The following is a 16,769-nucleotide window of genomic DNA, read 5'->3' as shown; positions in this document are numbered from 1 at the left end:
TAAATAAGGAAACACAAAGCTATAAATGACACATTAGGCAAGATGGACTTAATTGATATTTATAGGACATTCCATCCAAAAACAACAAAAGACACATTCCTCTCAAGTGGTCATGGAACATTCTCCAGGATAGATCATATCTTGGGTCACAGATCAAGCCTTGATAAATTAAAGAAAACTGAACTCGTATCAAGTATCTTTTCTGACCACAACACTATACGGTTAGATATCAATTACAGGGAAAGAAACTGTAAAAAATAAAAACACATGGAGGCTAAACAATACACTACTAAATAACCAAGAGATCACTGAAGAAATCAAAGGGAAATCAAAAAATACCTGGAAACAAATGAGAATGAAAACATGATGACTCAAAACCTATGAGATGCAGCAAAAGCAGTTCTAAGAGGGACGTTTATAGCAATACAATCCTACCTCAAGAAACAAGAAACATCTCAAATAAACAATCTAATCTTACACCTAAAGCAATTAGAGCGAGAAGAACAACAAACAACAGCAAAAATAAAATTAGCAGATGGAAAGAAATCATAAAGATCAGATCAGAAATAAATGAAAAATAAATGAAAGAAACGAGAGCAAAGATCAATAAAACTAAAAGCTGGTTCTTTGAGAAGATAAACAAAATTGATAAACCATTAGCCAGACTCATCAAAAAAATAGGGAGAAGACTCAAATCAATAGAATTAGAAATGAAGAAGAAGTAACAACTGACACTGCAGAAACACAAAGGATCATGAGAGATTATGACAAGCAACTAAATGTCAATAAAATGGGCAACCTGGAAGAAATGGACAAATTTGTAGAAAAGCACAACCTTCTGAGACTGAACCTGGAAGAAATAGACAATATAAACAGTCAAATCCCAAGCACTGAAATTGAAACTGTGATTAAAAATCTTCCAACAAACAAAGGGCCAGGACCAGATGGCTTCACAGGCGAATTCTATCAAACATTTAGAGAAGAGCTAACACCTATCTTTCTCAAACTCTTCCAAAATGTAGCAGAGGGAGGAACACTCCCAAACTCATTCTATGAGACCACCATTACCCTGATACCAAAACCAGACAAAGATGTCACAAAGAAAGAAAACTACAGGCCAATATCACTGATGAACATAGATGCAAAAATCTTCAACAAAATACTAGCACACAGAATCCAACAGCATAGGAAAAGGATCCTACACCATGATTAAGTGGGGTTTATCCCAGGAATGCGATTCTTCAATATATGCAAATCAATCAATGTGATAAACCATATTAACAAACTGAAGGAGAAAAACCATATGATCATCTCAATAGATGCAGAAAAAGCTTTCAACAAAATTCAACAACCATTTATGATTAAAAAAACCCTCCAGAAAGTAGGCATAGAGGGAAGTTCACCTCAACATAATAAAGGCCATATATGACAAACCCACAGCCAACACCATTCTCAATGGTGAAAAACTGAAACCATTTCCACTAAGATCAGGAACAAGGCAAGTTTGCCCACTCTCACCACTCTTATTCAAAATAGTTTTGGAAGTTTTAGCCACAGCAATCAGAGAAGAAAAGGAAATAAAAGGAATCCAAATCAGAAAAGAAGAAGTAAAACTATCACTGTTTGCGGATGGCATGATACTATACATTGAGAATCCTAAAGAAGCTACCAGATAACTACTATAGCTGTTGAACAAATTTGGTAAAGTAGCAGGATACAAAATGAATGCACAGAAATCTCTTGCATTCCTATACACTAATGATGAAAAATCTGAAACACAAATTAAGGAAACACTCCCATTTACCATTGGAACAAAAAGAATAAAATACCTAGGGATAAACCTACCTAAGGAGACAAAAGACCTGTATGCAGAAAATTATAAGACACTGATGAAAGTAATTAAAGATGATACAAAGAGATGGAGAGATATACCATCTTCTTGGATTGAAAGAATCAACATTTTGAAAATGACTATACTACCCAAAGCAATCTACAGATTCAATACAATCCCTATCAAAGTACCAATGGCATTTTTCAGAGAACTAGAACAAAAAATTTCACAATTTGTATGGAAACACAAAAGACCCCAAATAGCCAAATAAATGTTGAGAAACAAAAACAGAGCTGGAGGAATCAGGTTCCCTGACTTCAGACTATACTACAAAGATACAGTAATCAAGACAGTATGTTACTGGCACAAAAACAGAAATATACATCAATGGAACAGGATAGAAAGTCCAGAGATAAACCCACACACATATGGTCACCTCATCTAAAGGAGGTGAGAATATACAATGGAGAAAAGACAGCCTCTTCAATAAGTGCTGCCTGGAAAACTGGACAGCTACATGTAAAAGAAAGAAAGTAGAACACTCCCTAACACCATACATAAAAATAAACTCAAAATGGATTAAAGACCTAAATGTAAGGCCAGATAGTATAAAACTCTTAGAGGAAAACATAGGCAGAATACTCTGTGACATAAATCACAGCAAGATCCTTTTTGACCCTTCTCCTCGAGCAAGGGAAATAAAAATAGACAAATGGGGGCTTCGCTGGTGGCACAGTGGTTGAGAGTCCGCCTGCTGATGCAGGGGACACAGGTTCGTGCCCCAGTCTGGGAGGATCCCACGTGCCGCAGAGTGGCTGGGCCCGTGAGCCATGGCTGCTGGGCCTGCGCGTCCGGAGCCTGTGCTCCGCAGTGGGAGAGGCCACAACAGTGAGAGCCCCGTGTACCGCAAAATAAATAAATAGACAAATGGGACCTAATGAAACTTACAAGCTTTTGCACAGCAAAGGAAACCATAAACAAGATGAAAAGGCAACCCGCAGAATGGAAGAAAGTATTTGCAAATGAAGCAACTGCCAAAGGATTAATCTCCAAAATATACAAGCAGCTCATGCAGCTTAATATCAAAAAAACAAAGAACCCAATCCAAAAATGGGCAGAAGACATAAATAGACATTTCTCCAAAGAAGATATACAGATTGACAAATCCATGAAAGGATGCTCAACATCACTAATCATTAGAGAAATGTAAATGAAAACTACAATGAGGTATCATCTCATACCAGTCAGAAGGCCATCATCAAAAAATCTACAAACAAGAAATGCTGGAGAGGGTGTGGAGAAAAGGGAACCCTCTTGCACTGTTGGTGGGAATGTAAATTGATATGGCCACTATGGAGAACAGTATGGAGGTTCCTTAAAAAACTAAAAATAGAACTCCCATACAACCCAGCAATCCCACTACTGGGCATATACCTGGAGAAAACCACAATTCAAAGAGTCATGTACCACAATGTTCACTGCAGCACGATTTACAATAGGTAGGACATGCAAGCAAACCTAAGTGTCGATCAACAGATGAATGGAGAAAGAAGATGTGGCACATATATACAATGGAATATTACTCAGCCATAAAAAAAAACCCGAAATTGAGTTATTTGAAGTGAGGTGGATGGACCTAGAGTCTGACAGAGTGAAGTTAGTCAGAAAGAGAATAACAAATACCGTATGCGAACATATATATATGGAATCTAAAAACAGTAATGGTTCTGATTAACCTAGGGGCAGGACAGGAATAAAGACACAGATGTAGAGAATGGGCTTGAGGACATGGGGAAGGGGAAGGGGAAGCTGGGACGAAGTGAGAGAGTGGCATGGACATATATACAGTACCAAATGTAACATAGCGAGTGGGAAGCAGCCTCATAGCACAGGGAGATCAGCTCAGTGTTTTGCGATCTAGAAAGGTGGGATAGGGAGATTGGGAGGGAGACGCAAGAGCGAGGGGATATGAGGATATATGTATACGTATAGCTGATTCACTTTGTGATGCAACAGAAACTAACACACCATTGTAAAGCAATTATACTCCAATAAAGATTAAAAAAAAAAAAAACAACACTTGCTGAACATGAGCTCTGTTACCAGAAATTTTGTATATGTTATTTCAACCAGTACCCAAATCTGGTAGAAATGTGCTTACAACCTCCATGTATGAGACTCAAAGAAATAAAAGTGTCTTGCTGAAGTATGGAAATCTGGCAAACAAGGGTGTCAAAGCCATAGCATTGATTTCAAGTCCAGAGAACTTTCTGTGTTTCGTTACAGTAATGAAATTGGTGTTTTCCTCCCACCTCTTTCCCCTGTGTAATAGTTTAAGATTTCAGCCTTGTCGAATTTCTAAGTTAAAAATAAGAAATGGTGTTGTTTCCCTCATTCTTGAAATACAGTGCACCTCTATCAGTTGTTGTTGTTGTTGTTGTTGTTGCTATTTAGTAGTGCAGTGAACTCACTATAAGCCAAGAGGCAAAGGGTAGGCCCTGTTCATTTCAATTTAAAGTGAACCTTAAGTGGAAATATTTCTGATTTGTGGAGTTTTCCTCTTTTACTATAACTTCTTGCATTTTACTGACAGTTTATTAGGTCCATATAAACACTCTTTTACTCCTAACAGCTAAGCAGTTTGGCTTAAATCTAAGCTCCTCCAGTATCAAGCTGTGTAAGCCTAGGCAAGTCATTTAAACTTTCTGTGCATTGGTGTCCTCATCTGTAAAATGAGGATAATTTTAGCCCAGACCTTAGAAGGCTGTTTAAGAATTAAATACTGCAGACATTTATATATAGTACAAAATATTTATAAAGCACATAATGCTTAGATCATGTTAACTTGTATTCTAAAAAGGCATACCTGCTTTCAACAAATATATTTAATATGACTCTATTATAAATGTATTATATATTTATAAATATGCACATATATTACATATAAATGAAGTATATTTATAAATAAATATATTAACATGTTTATAATATATAAAATATTTTATAATAGATATATATTTACTGTACTTATTATATATATACTTTACAATAAGTAAGATATATATAAAAGTAAGATATAGATACTGATATACAGATATTGATGTCTTACAAGAGGAAAATCCTCTGTGGAGTAAACTGTATAGGGCACCCATGGCAACTTTCTAGGGTCCACGACAAATTTGCTTCTCTGCTTCATAAACTATAAACTGTGACTTTGGTGGCAGGGCCATTTGTCTCAGTGTGCAGTCTGTAGTCCATCACCATCAGAAACAGTTGAATCTTGTTAAATAAGCAGATTCCTAGGCCCCAAGCAAAACTATCAAATTGGAATCCCTGGGGATAAGGCTTGGCAAGTTGTATTTTTCATCAGAACCCAGTGATTGTTATACACACTTAAGTTTGAAACCTGCAGATGTTTTCCTTGTTCCTGCTCTGCCAGTTGCCTTGAGCAAGTCATATAACCTTTCTGTGCTCTGTTATTTGATTAAAACAAAACAAAACAAACCAAAACCTTTGTTCTTGGAGATGGGGAGATCCACAATCTAAATGTGAATCTTCCAATTTCTCATGTGCCTTTGAGAAGAGCATAGCCTTGTTTTTAATCTATACAAGGTGGAAATATTAACGCCTGTTCAACCTAGCGCGTGGATGTTATGAAGATAAAATTAGATTACGGAAGTGAGGAAAATTTGCAAATCTAAGGGTTATAAAGATGAGAGCATTTCTCTTCTCTGTAAAATAGAAGAGAAAAATTTCACAGGTGTGTTAAGAAGGCAAATAAGATTATTTAGAAAATGCTTTGAATTTGTTTTCACGTTAGGTGTTTCTAAAATGAGAATATGACTTAGATGAATTACTTATAATCCTTTTAAGTTGTATTGTTTTACATTGGACAATAGCAATAATTTATCATGTGGTTCAGAATTCTCAAATGAAAAACATTATAAATATCGTTATGTTTCCCTTATAATTATATCCATAATTTCTAAATGCATAATAGTAAAAATCAATGGTGTTTTTTGGTATAACTGCCTGTTAATAGCACTGCAGTTTTTATGCAGACTGAAATCAAGGACAACCTAAAATGTTATTGTAATTAATAATAGCTTGTGCTGATTAAATGATAAATCTTATTTGCACATTTTTCCACCCCCTTCCTGCCTGAGGTTGGCACAGGGCTGGAGGATAGTGGGTTCATTTATCAGCACAAGATCCAACGCAGCAACTAATTCTAATGTTTTCTAGAACTAAGAAGGACTCCTTGTTCTATTGTGCTAGTGATTAAAGCAGATTAGGTCAATATTCTAAGTCTCTTGTTTATACCAGGAATTTAACTCTTGATTCACAAAAGTCTTTTCTCTGAAAGTTACTGTTTGCACAATGGAATCAAAAAAGTACTAGGAAGCTCAAAAATAGCAGTTGATGTCCTACCTACCTTGATATTATCAGCTGAGTCTCTAATTCCATATATTTTGCTGATGCAAATGTTGAAGGATCCGAAGGCAACAAGACAATTCAGGGTAGAAATCTCAGGACACTCTCAAAATTCATCTGAGATCACGACTGCGGCTGGGAACTAAAGGGCTTTAGGACCTTGAAAGTTAATAGCACCACACTTGCCACTGATTTCATGCTCAAAAAAAAAATTGTTTTTCTTATCCTGAATTCCGTTTACCCTCCCCCCCACCCTATTCCTTCTTTTTTTTTTGCTATTTCCTTTTTACATTTTACTTCATCTTTTCCATTCTCTGTGGTTTCCTCATTAGAAGACAAATTCTTAAATGCATTCTCAATACAAGCTTGTATTCCCTTGGCTGGAAAGATATGATGACTTTAATTCACTATAAGGTGTAAATGGCTGCTAGCAAATCATTTTCAGAGGGAAGGATTTTCAGGGTATTTAACGGGAGATGGGGCGTTACAACCTGATTAGAAAGAAACACAGAATCTTCTAGGCATCTTCTTGCAAGAAGAAAAGAAATTTTTTTTCACATCTTTATTGGAGTATAACTGTTCTACATTGATGTGTTAGCTTCTACTGTATAACAAAGGGAATCAGCTATACATATACATATATCCCCATATCTCCTCCCTCTTGCATCTCCCTCCCACCCTCCCTATCCCACCCCTCTAGGTGGACACAAAGCATCGAGCTGACCTCCCTGTGCTCTGTGGCTGCTTCCTACTAGCTATCTGTTTTACATTTGGTAGTGTATATATGTCCATGCCACTCTCTCACTTTGTCCCAGCTTACCCTTCCCCCTTCCTATGTCCTCAAGTCCATTCTCTATGTCTGTGTCTTTATTCCTGTCCTGCCCCTAGGTTCTTCAGAACAATTTTTTGGTTTTGTTTTTAGATTCCATATATATGTGTTAGCGTACACTATTCGTTTTTCTCTTTCTGACTTCACTCTGTATGACAGTCTCTAGCTCCATCCACCTCGCTACAAATAACTCAATTTTGTTTCTTTTTATGGCTGACTAATATTCCATTGTATATATGTGCCACATCTTATTTATCCATTCTTCTGTCAATGGACATTTAGGTTGCTTGCATGTCCTGGCTGTTGTAAATAGAGCTGCAATGAACATTGTGGTACATGACTCTTTTTGAATTATGGTTTTTCTCAGGGTATATGCCCAGTAGTGGGATTGCTGGGTCGTATGGTAGTTCTATTTTTAGTTTTTTAAGGAACCTCCATACTGTTCTCCATAGTGGCTGTATCAATTTACATTCCCATCAACAGTGCAAGAGGGTTCCCTTTCTCCACACCCTCTCCAGGATTTCTTGTTTGTAGATATTTTGATGATGGCCATTCTGACCGGTGTGAGGTGATACCTCATTGTAGTTTTGATTTGCATTTCTCTAATGATTAGTGATGTTGAGCATCCTTTCATGTGTTTGTTGGCAATCTGTATATCTTCTTTGGAGAAATGACTATTTATGTCTTCTGCCCATTTTTGGATTGGGTTGTTTGTTTTATTGATATTGAGCTGCATGAGCTGCTTGTATATTTTGGGGATTAATCCTTTGTCAGTTGCTTCATTTGCAAATGTTTTCTCCCATTCTGAGGGTTGTCTTTTTGTCTTGTTTATGGTTTCCTTTGCTGTGCAAAAGCTTTTAAGTTTCATTAGGTCCCATTTGGTTGTTTTTATTTCCATTTCTCTAGGAGGTGGGTCAAAAAGGATCTTGCTGTGATTTATGTCATGGAGTGTTCTGCCTATGTTTTCCTCTAAGAGTTTTATAGCGTCTGGTCTTACATTTAGGTCTTTAATCCATTTTGAGTTTATTTTTGTGTATGGTGTTAAGGAGTGCTCTAATTTCATTCTTTTACATGTAGCTGTTCAGTTTTCCCAGCGCCACTTATTGAAGAGGCTGTCTTTTCTCCATTGTATATTCTCACCTCCTTTATCAAAGATAAGGTGACCATATGTGGGTGGGTTTATCTCTGGGCTTTCTGTCCTGTTCCATTGATCTATATTCCTGTTTTTGTGCCAGTACCATACTGTCTTGATTACTGTAGCTTTGTAGTATAGTCTGAAGGAAAATATTTTTGATGTTTTTCTATTAGTGATTATGAGCCCTCTTAACTCAAATACAGTTGAATTTATACTTTTTGATCGAAATTGTCATTACTTTTGGATCACCCCAGGTAGAAGTTCCAATGATATTGTCCAAGTTAATTTGTCTTATAGAAAATTTAGGATGGCTGCCCATTTCTGGTGTAGTGAATTTTCCAGTTCCTAACAGAATATCACCCACAGAGACTTGGCTGCTCCTTTCAACAAATGAAAGGGAACACACTAATTTCTTAGCTCATCCCAGGATACATGACAGCACCATGAATCAAAGATCAGAGTTTTGCTTCATTCAGCCACCAAATGCCACTTTCTTCTCAGTGTCATATAGCCATGACACTTGGATCTCTGCTCATCCTGACTCTAGCCAAGAGATAATTGCTTAGACTCAAGCCTAGGCATGCAGTACACATTGGCTTCCTGTTGGGAACCACACTCAGAGAGAGAGAGAGAGTGAGAGAGTGTCAACCTTTGGTTCTTACGTAGCTTTTTCAAAGAATTCTTGACATCGATGATTCCTCCTTGCAATTTTTAGAATACTAAGACTATATAACAGTTTATTAGGAGCCTCTTTAGCGACACCTAAAGACTGTGGGAAAGATGAAAAGAATGCACACAAAGGACAGGCGGACTTGCTGGGGCTCAGCGTGCTGCTGTTTGCTCTGTTTGTATGTCATTTACTGCTGCTGGCAATTTTAAGAATATATTCTTCATTGCATATCTGAAATGAAATATGTTTGTCTCAACTTACCCTAATTCAGGCTTTGAAAAAGTTTATCTTACTTTGGAAAAATAGTTTAAGCAAAGCACTTGAGGGAAAACGGGTTAGAGAAAATGTCTCCAAAAACTCAGTGTCTTCATTAGTAGAAGTTACAGCTACCCCACTCATCTTTTAGATACTGAAATCTGACCTAACAAAATGAAAAATAAATAATCTAATTAAATATCAGGGAACTCCAGTGGTTATTAAGTATAAATACAATTAATGAATACAAAAGGACTTTCATAGTACATTATATTTTAAAATTATTTATAATAGTAATAAAATAAAGATAATAAAAACCTTGGAACCTTTATTAATTGTAAGAGTTTATAGTGCTTGCAGTTACTGTGTTTTGTTTTATTTTCCTCAGAAAACAGGTTGAAACCTCAGAAAATAGGTTTCCTCAGAAAACAGATTGAAACAACCTGAAACCTCTAATTTATTTTATGAACTTCCAAATTTTGCAAAAGAGTCTAGGAACTCATCATGATTTGCCCCCTTCCAGAAATTCGTGTATTCCTCAGAAATGAATTCTACTTAAAACTTTCTGATTAATTCAATCATTTCTGAGTGTTCTGGGAAATAATTTATTTAATAATCTCTGCTTTGGAAAAGATATTTGGAAAAATTAAAAAAGAAAGAATCATTAATAGAGTATGAAATAGGTTTGTTAGTTGACCCCAAGGAAGGTGGGGGATTAGACTGTGGACTCAGAGTTTATAAGAGAAGAGAAAGAAATATGGAAGCAGTCATTATAAGTACAGGAGGAGATCACATCTGTTAGAACTCATGGCCTGTGGCTATTCTGGACCACAGTTAGGAGAATGGTAAAGTAGATCTAGGTGGTAGGCCAGGCATGTGACCCAAAGTAAATCCGTTGAACTGTGTGTGCCTAGATGCTTGAGCCTCAAAACATTCTCGTTCCTATTGGGAAAAAAAAACAATATTATTTTCTGAAACCACACACACGCACACTCTACAGTGCTCGTACACTGGGCATCTTTGCATTATTAGGAATTGATGGTAGGAAGAGCATCAAAGCTCGACAGAGTGGAGAAGTGTTTGTGAGAAGTGTTTGTGATAGAAAGGATTTTAGTACTTTAGAAGGCAAGCATGATCACAGAATTCTTAAATCATGGCAAAGGACTCATTTCTTTTTGCCCTGTCAGACATTTGATATTTCAAAAATGAACAGCTCTTACATTTTTGCAGTTACAGCAAGGCCTTCTCATGACTGCCATGTCCTGGCTGCTGACCTTTGCTCCAACGTCATCTGGTGTCACTTTCCACCTTGCTCATCTCACTGCAGCTACTCTGTTCTTATTTTAGTTCTGTGCTCCGATCTCTTTTCCAACACCTAGCCTCACACTTTCCCCCAGAGGGAGAATCTTTCTCTTTCTTTCTTTCCCTTTCTTTCCTTCCTTTCCTTTCTTTAACCTGCATGCCTTCCTATCAGCCTTTCTGTCTTCCTTTCTCTTTTTTCTTTATTCTATCTCTCAGCTCCTTTTGTAATTAGTCCCTTCTCATGTTTCTGTCCTGCCTGACATGTTTCTTACTTGGAGATACTTTTCCTGTGCACCTCATCTAAGATGGGTTCCCCCATCTTACCCTCAGCTGTTAACTGCCTCAATATCCCATTTTCACTTAAGAAGTATTAAAATAAGAATTTTTTATTCTGCACTTCTTTGATATTGATATTTACATCTATCAGAATAATTTAACTCTGGGACATGAATTCTTATGACTGTCTGAAAACATTCTGAGGGTGTATACTAAAGAGTTCCTATTTTTAAAAACTGTTCATGAATCATTTTAATAAGTAAAATGAAGACAAGAACTACACATTTTCATTCATTCCAATTTCCATAGAATCAATCGAACAAACAAATGTTTTTTTCTCTGCAGAGAGATCAAGATGGTTTTCCTCCCAGATACTTTAATTTTCTATTCTTAGATTTGTATGTATATATCTTTGAGTGAATATGTGTGTGTGTGTGTGTATATATATATATATACACACACATATTTGCTCCCACTCAAATGTGGAAAGAATAAAATATGATGCTTTATTCCTCCATAAGTGTACTTCAGAAAAACTTAAACTTCCTAAGGGAATGTAATTCATTATGAGGTGAATACTCAGTGAAGTCATAGTTCACACTTACTATCAAGGTTATTCATCCCATCTCAAAGGGTGTTCCATCGTTTCCTTCCCAATGTAGGCCCCCTCTAGGTGCACAGGGATACCTATCTGTGCCCACAGATTTGACAAAGGGGCCTATGGTCTGCATGTTCTTCTCTTCCTGACTTACAATAAATTCTAGATTACCCATAAGTGATCTTAACTAGACTCTGAGTCATGGTTTCACATCTTGCTCTACCTGCAGCTGAAGTAGCTTAAAGCTGGTGTAACTCATGGTCTTTTCAGAGTACAGTGGTTCCCTTTCTGCAGTAACTTGGCTCCATCTTGATTTTCTTTGCTTCAGATGCTCTGAGTCTCAGAAATGCCTGATTTCCAGGTCCTGGCGTAGACTATTCATGTCAAGGCATCCATCCCATGGCTACCTATTCCCTCACCATGGTGGTTTCAGCCTCCCAGCAAGTTTAGCTCTCAATTCTCAGCAATTCCACTGGGGGTGTACCGGGACTTCTAGATCCCTCTCCAATCCTGTGCAGACCTGACAGTATCTCATGTCTACTCTCTTCTTAAACATATCAAGCCACTCTTTCCTTAGCTATAAACAACAGCTAGCAAATCCTTTTCAGAGGGAAGAACTTTCAGGGTATTTAGCAAGTGAAGAGGCATCACCATGCAATTTAAAAAGCAGACCTTCAAAGCAAAATAATTTTCTAGGTACCTCTCTTGCAAGAAGAGGTTTTTTTTAAAAGTTATATATAAATGACTGTGAGACCACTAACTAAAATACACACCTAATTAATATATTTTTTTAATCCAACACTGCCTTCTACCTTGTTAGGTACAAGATCCCTTGGAGTTTTGAGATTCTGATATTGTTGTTGACATAGGGTATTAGATAAGTTTTTTCTAATAGGAAAAAAAATAAGTCAGCATTGAGACTTGAAGCTGAATAGTGACTGTGTTATTCTGTGCTGAACTTGCTCTATTTTTACCTGAGGTAACAAACTTCATGGCCAAGCCTTCATGGTAGAATGGGCAACAAAGAAAGAAATTGGCTTACCTGTAAGAAGAGGTACTAGGAAAGTGTTTTAAATTTTGACATCTGGTATCATATATTATGTTTACTTTGGACAGAATAGTCTTTTATTCACTATGACTGGCCTCACTGGTCAATTAATGACAGAAATAATTTAAAGAGGGGAGTCATTTAAAAATGTTTGATATAGATGTACTGTTTTAACTGTCATTCACTTTATAATAATTTGAAGCAGGGCTACATTTACTGTTATTTGGTTTTTGTTTTATTTTGTTTCTTAACATGAATTTACTTATGTTGTATAAACTGTATTTATAATGCATTGTCTTTTATTTCCATGTTGTTTGTCTTTTTTAAGTGAAATGAGAACATAAATGTATTTGTAAAATGATCCAAGACTATAATCCTCATAGATTTTATATTCCTCTGCCTAACTTTTTAAATTTATGTTTTTCTATACATAATTCAAGACTTTGTTTGTAACCTGCTTAAGTATTTTGAAACCATTAAGCACAGACTTCAAAAGAACTGCTCTTTCCATGCTCATATTCCATTAGGTTATATAAATAACAAAGAAGTAATAAAAAGGACACCTGGGGGAAAAAAATTGAGAAAAAGCACAAATTATTCTTGATAAAATGCAGCTTATGTGGTGGTGGCAGAAATGGGAGAGTATTAGACCATAATTTAGTATCCTGGTGCAGTCCTTGGTTGATGAACATAAGTTTTAAATCTTGCAAAGAAAATTGGGATTCTTAGTTAACCCAATAGGTGAGTTAAACTGAGCAGTTAAAAGGGCTTCTCCCGTGTTTACACACATTTTATATAATAATATCAATCATGCATGTATTTTGTATTTCTTTTCTTGTGTCTTTTAGCCTGGCTGAATTCAATAGCCTTCTGGAGCCCCTTCTCCTGGACACCTACTCAACTATGTGTTGGGAAGACCAAGGTGAATAAGGACTGGACTCTAAATGCAGTGAGGGTCTAAAAGGGAGATAACAAACACTCATCCATGTTTTATGTAGTAAATCCCACCAAGCACAAAAGCTAAAAGTACATCATTTCACGTATTAAAAATAGGCCCCTATGTCATTTATTCTTATGCCAGTTTTTCTTCAGTATTTTATGTAAAATTTTACTTGATAATTTAGATCGAGTTTTAAAGATGTAAAAATATCTGGATAAAAACATGTGCCCTTATCACTAATTGTCAGTCTACATCAGCTACTATTTATTTTAAAGTACTTCATTCCAGTATGAGGAGGGTTACATTTAAATATTTCTCAGTCTCCTGAGATTTCTGATTCATATATATAGCTCTGAAATATTGTGAGCAGGGTGATATCCAATGCTTTTATGGATTTTTTTTTTTTTTTTTTTTGCTCATGAACTGCTATGTGCCAGATGCCCCATTCATAACATCTCTTAACTCTGATAATGAGTAGATGTCATTATTTTGCCTTCCAGCACTTCTGATCAATATCAGGCTAATATTATTTTCTCTCTGATTTTCCTTTATATTTTCGAAATTTATAGCAAACACAAAATGAAGTAATTATTTAATGTTTAACACAGTTTTGTTTTTTTTTTAAATATATTTATTTATTTATTTGGCTGTGCCAGGTCTTTTTTTTATAACAACACCTTTTATTAATTAATTAATTTTTGCTGTGTTGGGTCTTGGTTTCTGTGCGAGGGCTTTCTCTAGTTGTGGAGAGCGGGGGCCACTCTTCATCGCGGTGTGCGGGCCTCTCACTATCATGGCCTCTCTTGTTACAGAGCACAAGCTCCAGATGCGCAGGCTCAGCGGCCATGGCTCACGGGCTTAGCTGCTCCGCGGCATGTGGGATCCTCCCAGACCAGGGCCCGAACCCGTGTCCCCTGCATTAGCAGGCGGATTCCCAACCACCGCGCCACCAGGGAAGCCCAACACAGTTTTTTTTTTTAAAGACTGCCTTCTAAGTCCTTGCAACTAGGATCGACTTTATTACAAGTTTAAAAAATTATGAAAATATTTTAGCATAAATATTTATTTAGTGGTACCCTTAACAATGAATTTATAAGTTTTTTAGGCCACTTTTCACACTCATTTTAGATTCAATTAAGATTTGGTGGAATATTTTTTTAACTCATATATAAGAAAATATAAGACTTAAAAAGGAAATGTAAGTTACATTCTTTAGAGTTATCTTTCTGTTTATACCTAGTATTTCTTAGTTGTCTTAATAAAATTGTGAGCCCAGTGCCTGACACATATTTGGCACTCAGAAAAGTGTATTAAATGAATGCATTCAAACTGAAATAACGTAACTGCTTAGTTAAGGCTTCTCTTGTTTTAGGTGTTTTTTTTACAAGATTTTTTTTTTCATCTTAAAAGAGATAATAGAGACTTTAGAAACTGAAAGGTAATGTTAATAGGAATCATAGCAATTATCTCGTCTATCTTCTCCAATTTTCAAATGGAGCTGACAGACAGAGAAATTAAGTGATTTAACCAATGGCAAGTTAAATAGACTTCAAACTTTCAGATGTATTATTAAACCATGTAGTTAATTTGGTTCAGAGTTTTGATCTAACCAACATGTATCAAGTATGTGTAATGATGAAGGCACTCTAATGAGCGCTGAGCTTAAAAAAAAAAAAAAAAAAGAAACACGAAATTCCTACCCAAAGTTTGTAAACTACAGACTAGTATTTGGGAACCACTGAAATTTGATTCCTAGGCTCAGGACTGGAGTCTGGGCGGGAGATACTTATTTGAGAGTCGTTAGTATACACTTATAATTGAACACATGCAGTGAATGAGATCACACAAGAAGAGGAAATAAAACAAAAGAAATAGTAGAACTAACAGTGGATTCCTGGTGAAGATGTATTTATAAGATGATACAAAGAGAATCAAGGGGGAAAAGAGACCTATAAAAGGAGTGAGAATCAGATGATATAAATGGTTCCTTGAAAATCAAGGGACAAAGAGAACCAGGTAGTAAATGATGGGAGGTTTCTTGTACCTTGCAGAAAACTCAATTATGATGAAGACTTAAAAGACACTATTAAAATCAGACATTCAGCATCACTGGGGATTCTTGCAAAAGTGCTTTGCTACAAAGGGAGTAACATATAAGCCAGAATGAAGATTGCAAATTCTTGGAAAGAAGGAAAGAGGAGGAAAGAAATAATACAAATAAAAGACCAGCATTTTCCAGAATGAGTTCTGCTATCTTCACAGGTTTTAGTAGCTATTACTTGAAAAATATAAAGGAGAGCATTGGGGTAGAGTTCACTTGTGAGATATCTTGAGGAAACAATTTAAAAAGTTAATTTTGCTGCAGGACTTCAGAAAATTTATTTGGCAAATTTTATTTGGCAAATATCCCAAAGAGGGTATATTTGGTCATCTATTTTCTTAAAAAAAAAAAAAAAAAGAACACTTTTTGGGATTACTATTCTATATTAGTCACTTGGGAAATTTTGCTTTGGAATAAAAAGAAAAAGCCAAGATATTTAACACTAATAGAAAAAGAAAGAAGGGAAAGAAACAACAGGAATTAAAAAAATTCTCCAGCTTTATTAATATATAATTGACATATAACATTGTGTAAGTTTAAGGTATACAATATGTTGATATGATACATTTATATATTGCAAAATGATCACTACCGTAGTGCTAGCTGACACCTCCATCGTGTCACATAACTACCATTTCTTTTTTGTGGTGAGAACATTTAAGGTCTACTCTTAGCAACTTTCAAGTATATTAGACAGTTTTATTAGCTAAAATCACCGTAAAGTAATTAGACCTAGAGAACTTATTCATCTTAAAACTGGAAGTTTGTACTCTTTGGCTGACATCTCCTGATTACCCCCAACCCCCTGCCTCTAGTAACCACCATTCTAGTCTCTGTTTCTATGAATTTGACTTCTTAAAAATTCCACATATAAGTGATATCCTACAGTATTTGTCTTTCTCCAACTTACTTCAGTTAGCATAATGCCCTCAAAGTCCACCCATGTGATAGGTTGAAAGAAACCTTGTTTGTGTTGAAGTGTGAATCCCTTCTACTCCAGGATAAGTTTGATTAGATTTGAAAGCCCAAATATCGGAACTTCAACATGTTTAAAGGTTCAGTGCAAATAAAGACCTTCTGAAGTCAAGTGTACACTCAAATAGTGACAGAGCCATGCAATGGAATTTCTATTCGTTTATGTTTTCTTCACAAAGACATCCAGGAAAGATGCATCAAAGGGAAAACCTAGCAGAAAATCTTAAACCAAAATAATTGGTGAGGCTGATTAAGAGAGGAGAAGGCATGAAGCAAAGAAACTTAGTAAGTACTTTTTTCCAGCTTTATTTAGATATAAATGATATATAACATTGGGTAAATTTAAGGTGTACAACATGTTGATTTGATACACAT

This window comes from Orcinus orca, chromosome 10 (assembly GCF_937001465.1).
Source record: "Orcinus orca chromosome 10, mOrcOrc1.1, whole genome shotgun sequence".
NCBI lineage: Eukaryota > Metazoa > Chordata > Mammalia > Artiodactyla > Delphinidae > Orcinus > Orcinus orca.
This window is presented reverse-complemented; position numbering follows the sequence as displayed.